The sequence below is a fragment of the Anoplophora glabripennis genome, unplaced genomic scaffold, assembly GCF_000390285.2.
Source record: "Anoplophora glabripennis isolate ALB-LARVAE unplaced genomic scaffold, Agla_2.0 scaffold21, whole genome shotgun sequence".
Lineage (NCBI taxonomy): Eukaryota > Metazoa > Arthropoda > Insecta > Coleoptera > Cerambycidae > Anoplophora > Anoplophora glabripennis.
This window is the reverse complement of record NW_019416454.1, coordinates 1,299,679-1,312,471: the sequence shown is the minus strand read 5'-3', so window position 1 is coordinate 1,312,471 and position 12,793 is coordinate 1,299,679. Positions and strand designations below refer to the sequence as shown.

The 12,793-nt window shown below is 31.8% G+C and overlaps 1 protein-coding gene across 1 annotated transcript in view; it reads right to left on the bottom strand.

Annotated features, from left to right (window-relative positions):
- LOC108906037 (protein msta) overlaps positions 1-9,243 on the bottom strand; it is a 69,521-nt gene extending 60,278 nt beyond the window's left edge. The window contains exon 1 of the mRNA XM_018709189.1: positions 9,150-9,243. The gene's annotated coding sequence lies outside the window, so the exon portion shown is untranslated. The remainder of the gene's footprint in view (positions 1-9,149) is intronic.
- Between the last annotated feature and the right edge of the window lie 3,550 nt (positions 9,244-12,793).

The following is a 12,793-nucleotide window of genomic DNA, read 5'->3' as shown; positions in this document are numbered from 1 at the left end:
TACATAGAGGAAGCACTCTTACGGCGACAGTGTAGACTAGGGACAGAGAGAGAAAGAGATCATTTGGGTACCATCTTTTTCTCTCCCGTAGGTACGTGATTGACTAACGAAACTCATTCTTAAACGATTAGGGAGGAGAGAGAGAGAGAGAGAGAGAGAGAGAGAGAGAGAATACCCAAACTATCGCCCATTCTCTCTACAGCGTCTACACTTTTTAACACTCCGGTGCTTCCTCCATATAGTATATGCTCTAAGGAGCTACTGGACGTTTCGAGAGTCATAGCGTTTTCTTCTTCAGATGCCCTGTAACTAGAGATTAAATTCTCTTGGTTAGTATTTATATTTGCTATGTGCATTAGCTATTCCGGTGAATGGTTTATAATCATTGGTCTATGTCGTTATTATGTTTTTATCTCTTTTGCTAGACCGATGTAATCATAGGAATGAAAATAATTTAACACCTTTGTAATGTTTTTTGTATTAACGTAACTTTTATATTTACCACTTTTTTGATTGTCCAAAAATAACAGCTGATGAATAATTTGAAAATTTCGATGTAGAAAAAAGCAAAAAAATATTTAGCTTAGATTGTATGCATGTTCCGAAGTAGACAGCATTATTTTCTCGGAAAGTCGCCATTAAATCAAAATCCATTGTTTGTTAGAAATTTTTCAATTTTTCGTATAGTGTGTGAAAAAACTGATAATGTTTTGGTATCAGAAACCATATCATCCGGTTCCGCTGATTTATCGTGTTTTTTCTCGGGACATAAAAATATTATTATCGAATGTGCAGCCATCTCATCATGACTTATATCAAGGAACCATTTTTATATACATTCTTTGAAGGATTGTTCTTCAAACAAACAGATTTTTTGCTATTCAAATACGCTTAATCATATTAAGTTGTTTCAATGAAAGACGAGTACATTGATTCATTATGTATTTCTCAAATTTTCAATCATTTTTTATTTTATGGAAATAGCCCGTAATTGATGTTAGGCGACGACAGACGGGTTCCTTCGTCGACACGAGCGTTGAACTCGTAATTACCGAATTCTCTGTTTCCGAACTGAGGAAGTCGCAACGCATAGTAAAAACGTTTTAATGGCCGTTTTATAGTGCCAGATAGCTGTAAATTGTTTCATAGCCTAAGCCTGTTCACCAATTAGGTTATAAATATTAATATTATCATTTGAAGACATAAAGGTTAGCCAAATCTTAATTTGATATTTCTTTGAGCTTTGAGTTAGATTGATGAAACTACTAAATTGTTCAAATATTATTCTTCATATGAATATTATGAAAACTGAGATCATATAATTTTTTTTATTTGGTGTTGATATTACTCGGAATTTGAAGATCCATATGTAGAGGATAACGGGGCAAAGCTCAAATCTAACACCTTAGTCACAGTGGCGTATCAGAATTTTGTTAAAATGGTTTAAATCTCCTGCAAAGAAATAGAAATTTAGGGTTAAAAAACTTTTAGTACTGAGTCAAGTTAAAACTATTTAAGGAAATTTATTTTTTAAAATATACCTTTTACCAGTAGCTCTCGCAATTTTACTTTATTATAAGGGTATTAAATCTAGTTTATAGGATACATTTTTCACCTAGAATTAATGAATTATACCAGAAATATTCAGTAAATAGCTAAAAATTAATAATTGACCAAAATAAAAATAAGAAATTATGTCTAAATATCTTTTGTATGAAAATACACCATCAATGACAAAGACTCCGGCGTAAAAATAGTCACTATACAGGGTAATTCACAACTTATCCAAAAATAAAAAATAAATTATGAATGTTATAGTGGACTCTTACAAATACAATTTTGTAAAAAAAATGAAAAAGGGCAGTTCGAAAATTATTTAAAAATACACTTGTGCAATGCATTAGAAACTAGTCCACTGTAAAACATGACCTTGCGCAAGGCAAAGCATGCAGTCGGCGATCGGCACGGCGGAAAAGTGTAATAAAATATTAACGGATAAAAAAATTGGAAAAATTTCTTTCCCAAGGAAATAAATATTATCTATGAGCAAATTCAACCGTTTTTGCCGCTATTGTTATTATCAATTAATAAAATCAATTTGTGGTTTTAATTAATAAAATAATTTGACATACCTGATGTTACAACAACTGTCCAAAATTTTGTCCACTGACGTGTAAACACATTTGGTGTCTACGGACTAACACAAATGTTGTCTTGCTTCATCATAAATTAAAGCGATATTCATCAACTCCGAATTGTAACACGTAAGCCATTTTTGGCACTTACAAAACTAATGTAAACACTATCGCGAAAATGATAATACTAATCGGAGAGAGAGCGCATTGCTCACAGCACACAACGTGAATATCGCTAGGGACTAGCGATTTAAGGGTTGAAAATGCTACAACTTCAATAATTTTTTTCTTACAAAATTTTGTTTTACGATATCGACTCAATTTTTCATGATATATCTATTCCCAAATTTTTTTTGGATAAGTTGTACCCTGTAAAAAGATCTAACTACTTCCAAAAGTTATTTCTAAAAGTTCTGTGTTTTTCATGCATACAATTTTGTTCTACTCGTATTTATGTTCCTTTCGCCAGGAGAGTAAACTGTGGAAATAATAAAACCTTTCTATAGTATCTATTTTTGCGTGTAAATCTTTGTGAAAAGTGATGTTAGAACAACAAAAAGTCTTTGAAACATTGCATTATCTAACAATTTCACTATCATCACTTTTAGATTTTTTTAAAATATTTATTAATTACTAGCTATTTAATAGATATTGCTGGTATAATAGAGTAATTATTTAATGAAGCTTTACCTGAAATCAAAACTATTCCAAGTAGTACCATAAATATAATAAGAATAAATGGAAACTAGATTACAACCGTATTTCATTAAATTAGTTTTACCATCAATACTTTTTTGCATTAAAAAACTCACCACTTATAACACTTTTTGTTTATTTCGATTTTACTTTTAAATAAAAAAAACGAGTTTTTAAATTGAAGAAACAATCGACAGTATATGACCAACTCATGAATATCATATTCCTATCTGTTGTAGAAAATTAGTGGCGAATTTAGAATAATTTATACTCGTAACTCTTACTATTGTTATTTATAGTAGAAAAAACTACAATGTTGAAAAACAATCAAATATCACTTTAAATTCTCGCCCACATTTTATATAAAACAATCACTTAAAATTGTTTGGCATTCCGACAAATTTTCGACCACTTTGCATTGTTTCGAAATGTTTCAAACCCGCTTCCAAAAATATAGACTGCTTTAGGTGTGTAAAGTTTTCTTTTGTTTAGCTTATTTGTTACTGGTTTTGAAGAAGACAAACATTTTGAATTTGAATTATGGTGTTTTTTGATGGTATACATTCTGCTTGACCAAATTAATTCGAGTTTCATATGCGCAGAGGTAATTTGCTCATATATTTGAATAATAATTATGTAATATAAAATCATCTTCATTGAATAACTATATTCGTCAGACCTAAGTAAAATTTTTGCACAGAAAGTATAATACCTGCCCTACTATTCGGGCCTCCTGTCTTTGTCACTCCTATTGCGGGCTGTCTTTCGCTGTTGATTGATGTCACATTTGACAAACGCATAGTGTTGATCTGACGATACAATTCCGCTGTTGCCAGATTGTTATTTTTTCTAGAAATAACATGAAATTTTGTATTTTTGTTGATTTGAATAAAGCTCTCTCACGATTTTAGGAATTAAAGAGCCATAAGTCCAATGTGATAGACAAAAACTTAGTTGTGGTTGGCAAAAATAATCTCTTTCAATACACGTCATGTTTATGACACATTATTACTATTACTACTAGAGATAGACACAACAAAACTATAACTGCAACCATAAATAAGTCAAAATATACAGGGTAATTTATTAAAAAACAGCATTCATTAATAATACGATGGGAAACAACTACTCTGCGGATTAGAACACCGACCAGCATTGAATTACACCCAACATTGGAAGGTTGAAATCTGTCTATGTCTGGCAGTTCTACAAATGAATACTGTTGCAATTTGTACTAGATACTGTAGGTCTTCAAAACTGACCAAATATTGTTCTTACTCCAGTTTTACCGTAAAAGTATTTCTTTCTCATAATTCGAAGTATTCTCAAATTAACCTTTTAAATGGTTATCATTGACTAACAACTTAATTCTTAAGTATCAATTGTCACTATTGAATATACTCTTAAATGCAATTTCTTTATAGCGTAGGTATATTTACGTATAATAAACGTTAGAACATCGATATCAAAGTCTCCTGCTTATTGTTCCAACCATTTGCACTGCTAATAAAATCGAAATTTATTTGGACTGCTTACGAACACTTTGTAATAAACTATTTCATTGTATAAATTCGAAGACCACTTTCAATTTTTTCGATGCCAAGTTCAATTAAAACTATTTTTATCCGATTTCGCTACGAAAAATAATTTTATCCACATGATTACATCATTTTTTAAATGGATTTGAATGTTGTCATTTGTTACTCGTATCTCAATATTGATTAGATATTAGTCTCCTGTTGTTTTAGAGTTTGAACGTGAAAAAATTATTAGTAGACATTTAATTGCACTTTATGACGGGGAATATGATGATATTAAAAAGGTAACTCAAAAGAAGTGACGCTAAGTTGTCAAATTTCAAATAAATGGCTTTACGTCTTTTTTTTTAACTTTTTTCTGCCCATGAAAATCTAGACGTCCTATCGGAAAATTAGTTATTTTATATTGTAGGCAATTAAATTGCCTACAATTTAAGATATCTAAAGTCATATTTCACCTATTTGTTAACTATGAAATAAAGATTGAACGCGGAAAAATCAGTTTTCGAAAATTGAGTATTATTATTGCAAAAAGCGATGGATGTTGATGAAATTGTATTAGTTTAGTTTAGTTTTAGTTAGTTTTTATTAATTTTAGTAAGGCCTTTGATAAGCTTGACCATGGTATATTACTTCAGAAGTTGGACGCATTTGGGACATATAATCCGTTACCAAATTTATTTAAATCATATCTTCACAATAATTTATAATGGTTTATAATGGATTTAAATCAGTTGAGTACTTAGCCACTTCAGGTGTGCCTCAGGGCACACATACTCGGACCCTTGCTTTTCGTTATGTTCATTAAAGATCTTGTTGATGTCCTAGATGTAGATTTCCTTCTCTATGCAGACGATCTGAAGATATTTAAATATATTTGTACTTTTGGCGACTGTATTCAGCTTCAAAATAAAAGTTCCTCGAAAGCTTCTACTATTTTTGATCATCGTATATGACATCTTTATATATAAAGATGCAGTGGCCTACATAGAATTTTACAATGGAAAAGAAATGAATTATCGTATTTTAAAAATAGCAAAAAAAATCTTCACCATAGTAATCAGAAGAGTGACTTATACCTAGAAATGTCGTGGGGAGAGGCTCCAACCCCAAAACGCCCCTTTCGTACGCCACTCAACGGTTTTGAAACGCGATTACGGAACTTTTATTTCGAGGAAATGAATCAGTGAAATTTTTTTCTATAGTTTGTAAACACTCTCAGCTACACATGAAAATAAGTTGTTTTTAAAGATTTCACATAAATTTCTGTGGTCGACTATTGACGCGCGACAGTCCACCACCTCGGCGACTATTATAAATTGCGACAAAGGACACTTTTCGACGGTTAGTGGGTGGTTGTTTTTGAAAACAAGAAGCCTATGATTTAGCGTTCGCTTAAAAATAGCCGACGTGCATTAAATACATGCAGGTGATAAAAATATCGTTGTTTATTTGAGATGTAACATTATTAATGGTTCACCTATGCGCGGCGCTCTGTGCATTTACGTAATACTTGGGCATGGGATCATGAAAATAGCTGGTCAAATATCGCGAGAGGTACTAGAGAAATTGCCTCCTAGCCACTATAGGCTTCGTTGTGTTCAGAAAGTTGAAGAAACACCTCAGAGAATGTCACTTTTACAAACGATAAACAATTAAACAAACAATTGAAAGGGGATTAATGTCTATTTTAAAGGCCAATGGGATTTTTTTCTGATAAAATAAAGTTATTGCAACACGTTCACGTAGATTGACGCTCAGGATGTTGAAAAATAAAATTATAAAAAATCGTGGTCATGTTTCATCGTTGTTTTCGCATTTTAAGAGTAAAGTGAAATTCACGTGAAGTATGTGGCAAAAAAACAAAAGATATACTATTTCATTCAATAAAATCAACTGTATGGTTATTTTGTTGAGCTTCAGGAAAGGGTATAGTACTTCAACCGCCTTAATTACCATCATTGATGACTTAATGAAAGCACAAAACACGAGACTAGTTAGTGTTTCAGTTTATCGGACTTCTCTAAAGTCTTTGATTCAGTCATATTCTTCTTTGTTTTAAATTAAAGTACGATGGCTTTGACAATCCGTCACTTACACTTATAAATTTTTACTTACATGAAAGGTCCCAATAAATATCTGTTAATAATATGTTCCCCTAATATCCTTTCTGTTGTTTCACAAGGTTCAATTTTAGGTCCTTCACTTTTTATAATTTACACTGCTTGCATTTCAGTATCAGTTCAACAATGTAAGTTACAGTTTATGCTGATGATGCTCAACATNGTAGTCTCTTAATGATAGTAGGCCGTAGAAAAGATCACATGTCAAAAAATATAATATCAAAAAGTAGGACTTTTTCCTAAATACGGAGGTGTCCCGACTTACTGTACATATGTACATAGATTCGCGCATTACAGTATTTTGTCGGTTTATGAAGGGATCACCAATCCTAGTGATTCAGTATAATACCAAAAATTCTTCGCTTGGATACATATTCCTGAGAAACGTATTGATTGCTGCCTGCAGTGTCTGCAGCCTGCACGGTCTTACCTGCATCGTGTGGCCACAACACATTATTCCGTGTTTATTGCGCAAACCATACCGTGCAGGCAAGTCGCTGTCGTGTAGCCGCCACATTACTAACTATACAAACAATCTGGGAGCTACTGTTGAGAGCAACTGTCGATTCAATGAGCATGTAAAAACATTCCTCCAAAAATCTTATTCCTCTCTTAGATTAATTAAAAATAGTCATGTTTTTAATGAAAAACTTAATATTATGTTATGTAAGTTACCCGTTCTTTCCCATATTAATTACTGTAATTATGTCTATGACGCCTTAATCTACAGGACAAAAAAAATCAAAACAAACAAAATTTGATCATATTTCTCATAAAATTGTAGAAATCAAGTGGCTCAACATGAAAAATAGTCGACGTCCATAAAATTTGAATTTCTTGCCTCAAGAACAAAGTTTGTTAAATGTTATTTCGAGGAAAAAAACACATTTACAATGCCACATCATCGTGTTTTATATTTAAAAGATTTTTACATATAATTGTATTAATTTATTCAGTTCTCTTCTTGATGATTTTAAAATATTTAATATTAACAAATTCAAGTTTAATTAAAATATAAATTTAAATCATATTTATTAAGTGGACAGCTGATTTCATAGATAAAACTGATGATTTCTTGTTAGGTACTTTATTTACTGCACTATTAAAAAATCGGTATGAGTAAAAGCTGTAAAGCTTCGGAGTAAATCCGTTGAGTGAAATTATTTAGTAAATTTTCTCTCAATATTGAGCAATTTGATCATTTTACTCATTTATGATTATATTTAAACTAAAACTGAATACTTTCACTCAAATATAGGGTCACAGTTGATAGGGGCCCGTTAGATGCTCCAGAAAAGCGCGATCGCCAATAGAACAGGCCAGTGGGGGCGGGTCTCAGCTGGCGGGTCTCAGCCAGGACTGGAAGTGAATTTCAACACTGTATATCCTAATTAATCATTTATGAGTGATTTATTTTTGCACTCAATATTTAGTTACTTAAAAACCAAGTCTAAGTAAAAAAATGATTCAATAATAAGTAGTTAAATTTAAATCATAGAGAAAACAGTCAACTCTAAATTGGTTTTATATACTCGGAATAGAGTCAAAAGTCGTTCAACTGATAGTTAGCGGTAACTCGGATTTGATTAAAACTCACTAATTTCTGATGCAATAGTTTCACTCACAATCAGTTGTATTCATACTAATAGAGTGAAAATTTCACTCCATTGGGTGCGGGCAGAAATTGATACGTTATTGAGTGAAATTGAGTGAAATTTGAGTGAAATTTTTTTACAGTGTGTATTAAATGCATTGCGTGTTTTTTTGAGTGATTTTCTGTTGTTACATTAGTATTTTGAGCTAATATGCTTTCGTATACTTATGATTGAGTTTGAGTAGATTTAGCAAGGCTTTGCTTTGGGTTAACGATATTTTCTGTTTTTCTCCGTTTCCTTTTATATTATACACTACATTGCTTCTTAATAAAAACGAATTATATTATTATTAAAAAGAAATTAAAGTACCTTGGCTTGTCAGGTTATTACACCATGGCCTATGTACTTAGTCAACAACAGTTATAAACTTACACTGCAATTCCTTACCTTACCTAGGAATCTTTGGTTTGGTCCTGTTGTTCTCGGGCTAAGCTCTGTAGCGGCGGACCCGCTATCGCTCCTCTCAGTCGCGAAGAAGCTTTTGCAATCACCACTGAGGATGTCGACAGTAAAGCATTGGAAGTCATTAGCTAAAAAACATCTCAAGAATCGAAATCAATAGGGTCTACCCCTATAGAGTCTAGCCCGAGAACGACAAGCACGGGTCAAAGTTTCCTAGTTGAGGCTAAGAAAATGCAATGTAAGTCTGTAACATGCTACGGCATAACAGTCCGAAAAAACATTGTGCTTTAAATATCAGCACAGGCCGTCGCGAAGCTTTGAAATCACTAAAAGGAAATTAATGTATTTTGAACTCTTTGAGGTATTCCACAGGGATCCGTTTTAGACCATATGTGTATTTTATGAATTATTTTAAGAGCACTTTGGAAGTTTATTGCTTTACTTTAGTAATACTCTGTATATCCATTTGAAGGATTAACTTTTCATGGAGAAAAAAACGTGTTTTTTTAAATTTGCTTTGAAATTAGTCGCATTTTTGACATTCATCAGTAACAATAACACTTCTATTTTATATTTATGCAAAAATAGTACTAAACCTACCTTTGCTTTAAAATATTTCTATCTAGTTTAAATTCTATAGCAACTTTCACATTTCACTCAAAACAACCTACGAATCTATGTGTGTTTTGTTTCTGGGAATTAACCACCTAACTTCTCTTTTATATTGGTACGTTAGCACTAAATTCATAGAGGCAGAATACTTGGCAGAATACGTCATGAAACAGTCCTTTACAGTTATACGCCAATTTTTATGAAAAATAACTCTACTGCCAGGTGCCATGCTAGTGCTGAATTTTAAATGTAGGTAAACATATTATTATTTGTAGGGGTATAAGCATCTGGTTGTGAACTATTTATACTACAATGACTTTAATATTTTTATTTTGGTGTTTCCAAAATATTAGTGGCCTTCTTAACAACCGCAGTATTGTGGATTTCAGAATCGTGGAGAAGAAACAACGTTTTAACAGTGTGAAGTAATTTTAACAACCAATGTCATACACTAAAATATATGATTTCGTAAGTAAACATTATCTTTGCATTTCTTATGAAAATATAGTTCTCGGTAAGTTATGAGTTATAAACTGCAAAGGATATGTAAGAGTATCATTCTGGGAAAGATAAATGTAGGTATGGAAAAAGGCGTTTTCTTGATACTGCAAGTATGGCATGCCAGGGAAGTATTTTAAAAATCTATTCGAATTTGATTTATGCTGTGAGAAATGTTCGGTGTCATGTTTTATATTTTATGATCTTTGGTTTAAAACGTTTTTTAAAAATAGACTCGTGTAAATGGGGAAAATTTAATCATCAAATGTATAACTCATTCAATATAAAAATATCGTATTTTAAGTATTCGAGGAATAGTAATTGTATACCTAGTAGTACATTCCCGGACAACAATGCATATTGAGTACCGAAATGTGCTTTTGCTACGAGATACACATACTATTTTTTCCCAAAATCGTATTAATTAATTAACATGAACTAAGAAATTTTTATGAATGCATACCTAATATTTCTTGCTTATGAAACCGTTTTCTTCACAATCATTGTTTATTTATTATTGTGCTAAAAGTCAAATTCGTTTTAATACCAATAAGTGCTAAAATACGAATTAGCTTGCAAACGTTTCAAGACTTGAAAAAATACGACTTCTCGCTCCGAAAATATTGAGAGCAACACTTAGCACAAAGGAAGAAAAGGGTGTCCCGGTACTTGATATAAAAAAGTCGAGTACAAATAGATGAGGTCAAAATAATATCAGTTCTTCATATACATTTAGTCTCTAAACTATTATCTTCAGCATGATGCAAATTTGGTGATCGATAACACGTGCATACAGCTTATTTTTAATATTGTAAGTGAAACTTCATTATGCTCAGAACGCCAGTGACGGACTATGCCCAATGGTCAACAACCCAGAATTTTCACATAAATGACGATCGCAATCTGCCTGTATCAAAAATAAGTTCCTGAAAAAAATAATTTAAAAGCAAGAAAACTATCAAAAATACATTTTCAATATGGGCACTTTCCACCTCCACACATTTCCTAAGTCTCCGAATGTTATTTGGTTGTACACGAAAAAGTATATCTGGGGTATGTCTAATATTATCACAATAGAAATTATTAAACTAAAATTAAACTTTTCAGGAAGATGTCCATCGGGTTAAAGTCTGGAGAACGTGGTGGCCATGAAATTGGGCCTCCTCTCCGAATCCATTTATTATTAAACAATGGATAAATAATTTCGTACATCAATATTGAAACGGGGAGAAGCTCCATCGTGCATGAATCAAACGTTTTCCCAGGTGTCTAATGGAACATCGTCTAATAGTGGCTGCAAATTATTTTGGAAAAACTCCAAATATCGATGTCCATTCAGACGTTCCTCAAAAACGTATGGACCTATTAAATTATTACCCACTATTCCTGCTCAAACATTAATAGTGGGTAATAATTTAATAGGTCCATACGTTTTTGAGAAACTTTTGAATGAAAATCGATATTTGGAGTTGACTTACTTTAACTTATTCTTGTTTTATTTTTCTATTTTGTGTCATGTGTAAAGTGTGTTTATTATTTTCTTAGTGAAAATTACATTAGCAGACAGTAAGATTTTCTAGGTTTCTATTTTAAAAATATGTACGGTTCTAACATAATAATTATGTCCAATTAAAAATTTAAAATAAAATGGTAGAGGCGTCGCTCGATGTATACTGTGACATAAAATCACAAATATTTCCTAAACTGTTAATTTTACCGAGTTGAACCAAGAGAGTATTATCGTTCGCAAATTCTTCAAGGAGCTTATTTTTGATACAGGCAGATTGCGATCGTCATCTATGCAAAAATTTTGGGTTGTTAACCATTGGGCACAGTCCGTCTCTGGCGTTCTGGGCATAATGAAGTTTCACTTACAACATCAAAAACAAGCTGTACGCATGTGTTGTCGATCACCAAATGTGCATCACACTAAAGTTAATAGTTTAGAAACTATAAATAAAAATAACTTTTTTTGTATACAGGGTGATATTTTTATTCTAAAACGAGACAATTTCTAGTTGTAATTTTTTTGAAGTGTCACAGTTCATACACATGCCCATAGAGCAAGTAATAACAATGGAACATTGCTTAAAGTCGTTTTCGAAACTTTACTGTTTTCGAAATACGTAGTTAAAAAATTTAGAAAAATGTTCTAACTCTCTTCGGAAGAAATGGATACAGTGAAATGAAATTCTGTGCGTGAATAAAGTGGCATCCAACATGTAAATATTAATTTTCAACTCAAACCAGTGACTGGTTACATTTTCATAAGAAATTATGACCGCCATTGGATAATAATTTTTATATCATTTTTGAAATGTAGGTATACTTTATTTTAAATAAAAGTCTGAATTTGCCAAGACGATACGTAAAAATAACTAAAAAATAGTAATATCTCGAATCAAATAAAAGAAATGCTTTTTTTAAATACGCTTAAAAATCAAATAGAGCGACTGAATTTACAAATTACTCAGCGGCGTACCCAGTACTTCCCCCAGTGGCGAATACAATTTATTTACAAATTCCAATAAAGTTGCAGAAAAAAACATATTTGTGGATCATCTTGTACCTACATCCAAATAAAAATCTATAGAAAACTATCGTCAGGTACTCTTATTGATCCTTTTATTCACATTCGCTTTGATGGTATAATAAATTAATATAAAATTATAATAAATTGTTTTACTGCTACATATGCAACCATAATATCACCGCTATTGTTTGTTTGATAGTATCTGTGCCAAATATTATGGTACTGAATATTTTTAAAATGACGATAATAAAATAAAATAAATTCTACTTCAATCACTTCAAATTTTAACTACTTTTTTGTCGGCACCAGGCGCTGGAGCAGCTTGTAGCCACATTATCTCTGAAATTGCTAAAATTTCGATGGGATTTCCCTGTGCATCAGATTTAGCCCGAGGGGGGAACTCCGTCATAGCTTTTAATTTTTATATTATGGTGTTTATTTAATTTCCAAGGTTATTTTATTAATAAGCTAATGTATTTTTTGTTTATACGGTTTGAACTTCCCTGAACCATCGTTAAACAACATTAATTTCGAGTGGTACCTACAACGAATTTTCCCTTTTTTTTTAAGAAAAACAAATTCTATTATTCCTACATATTAC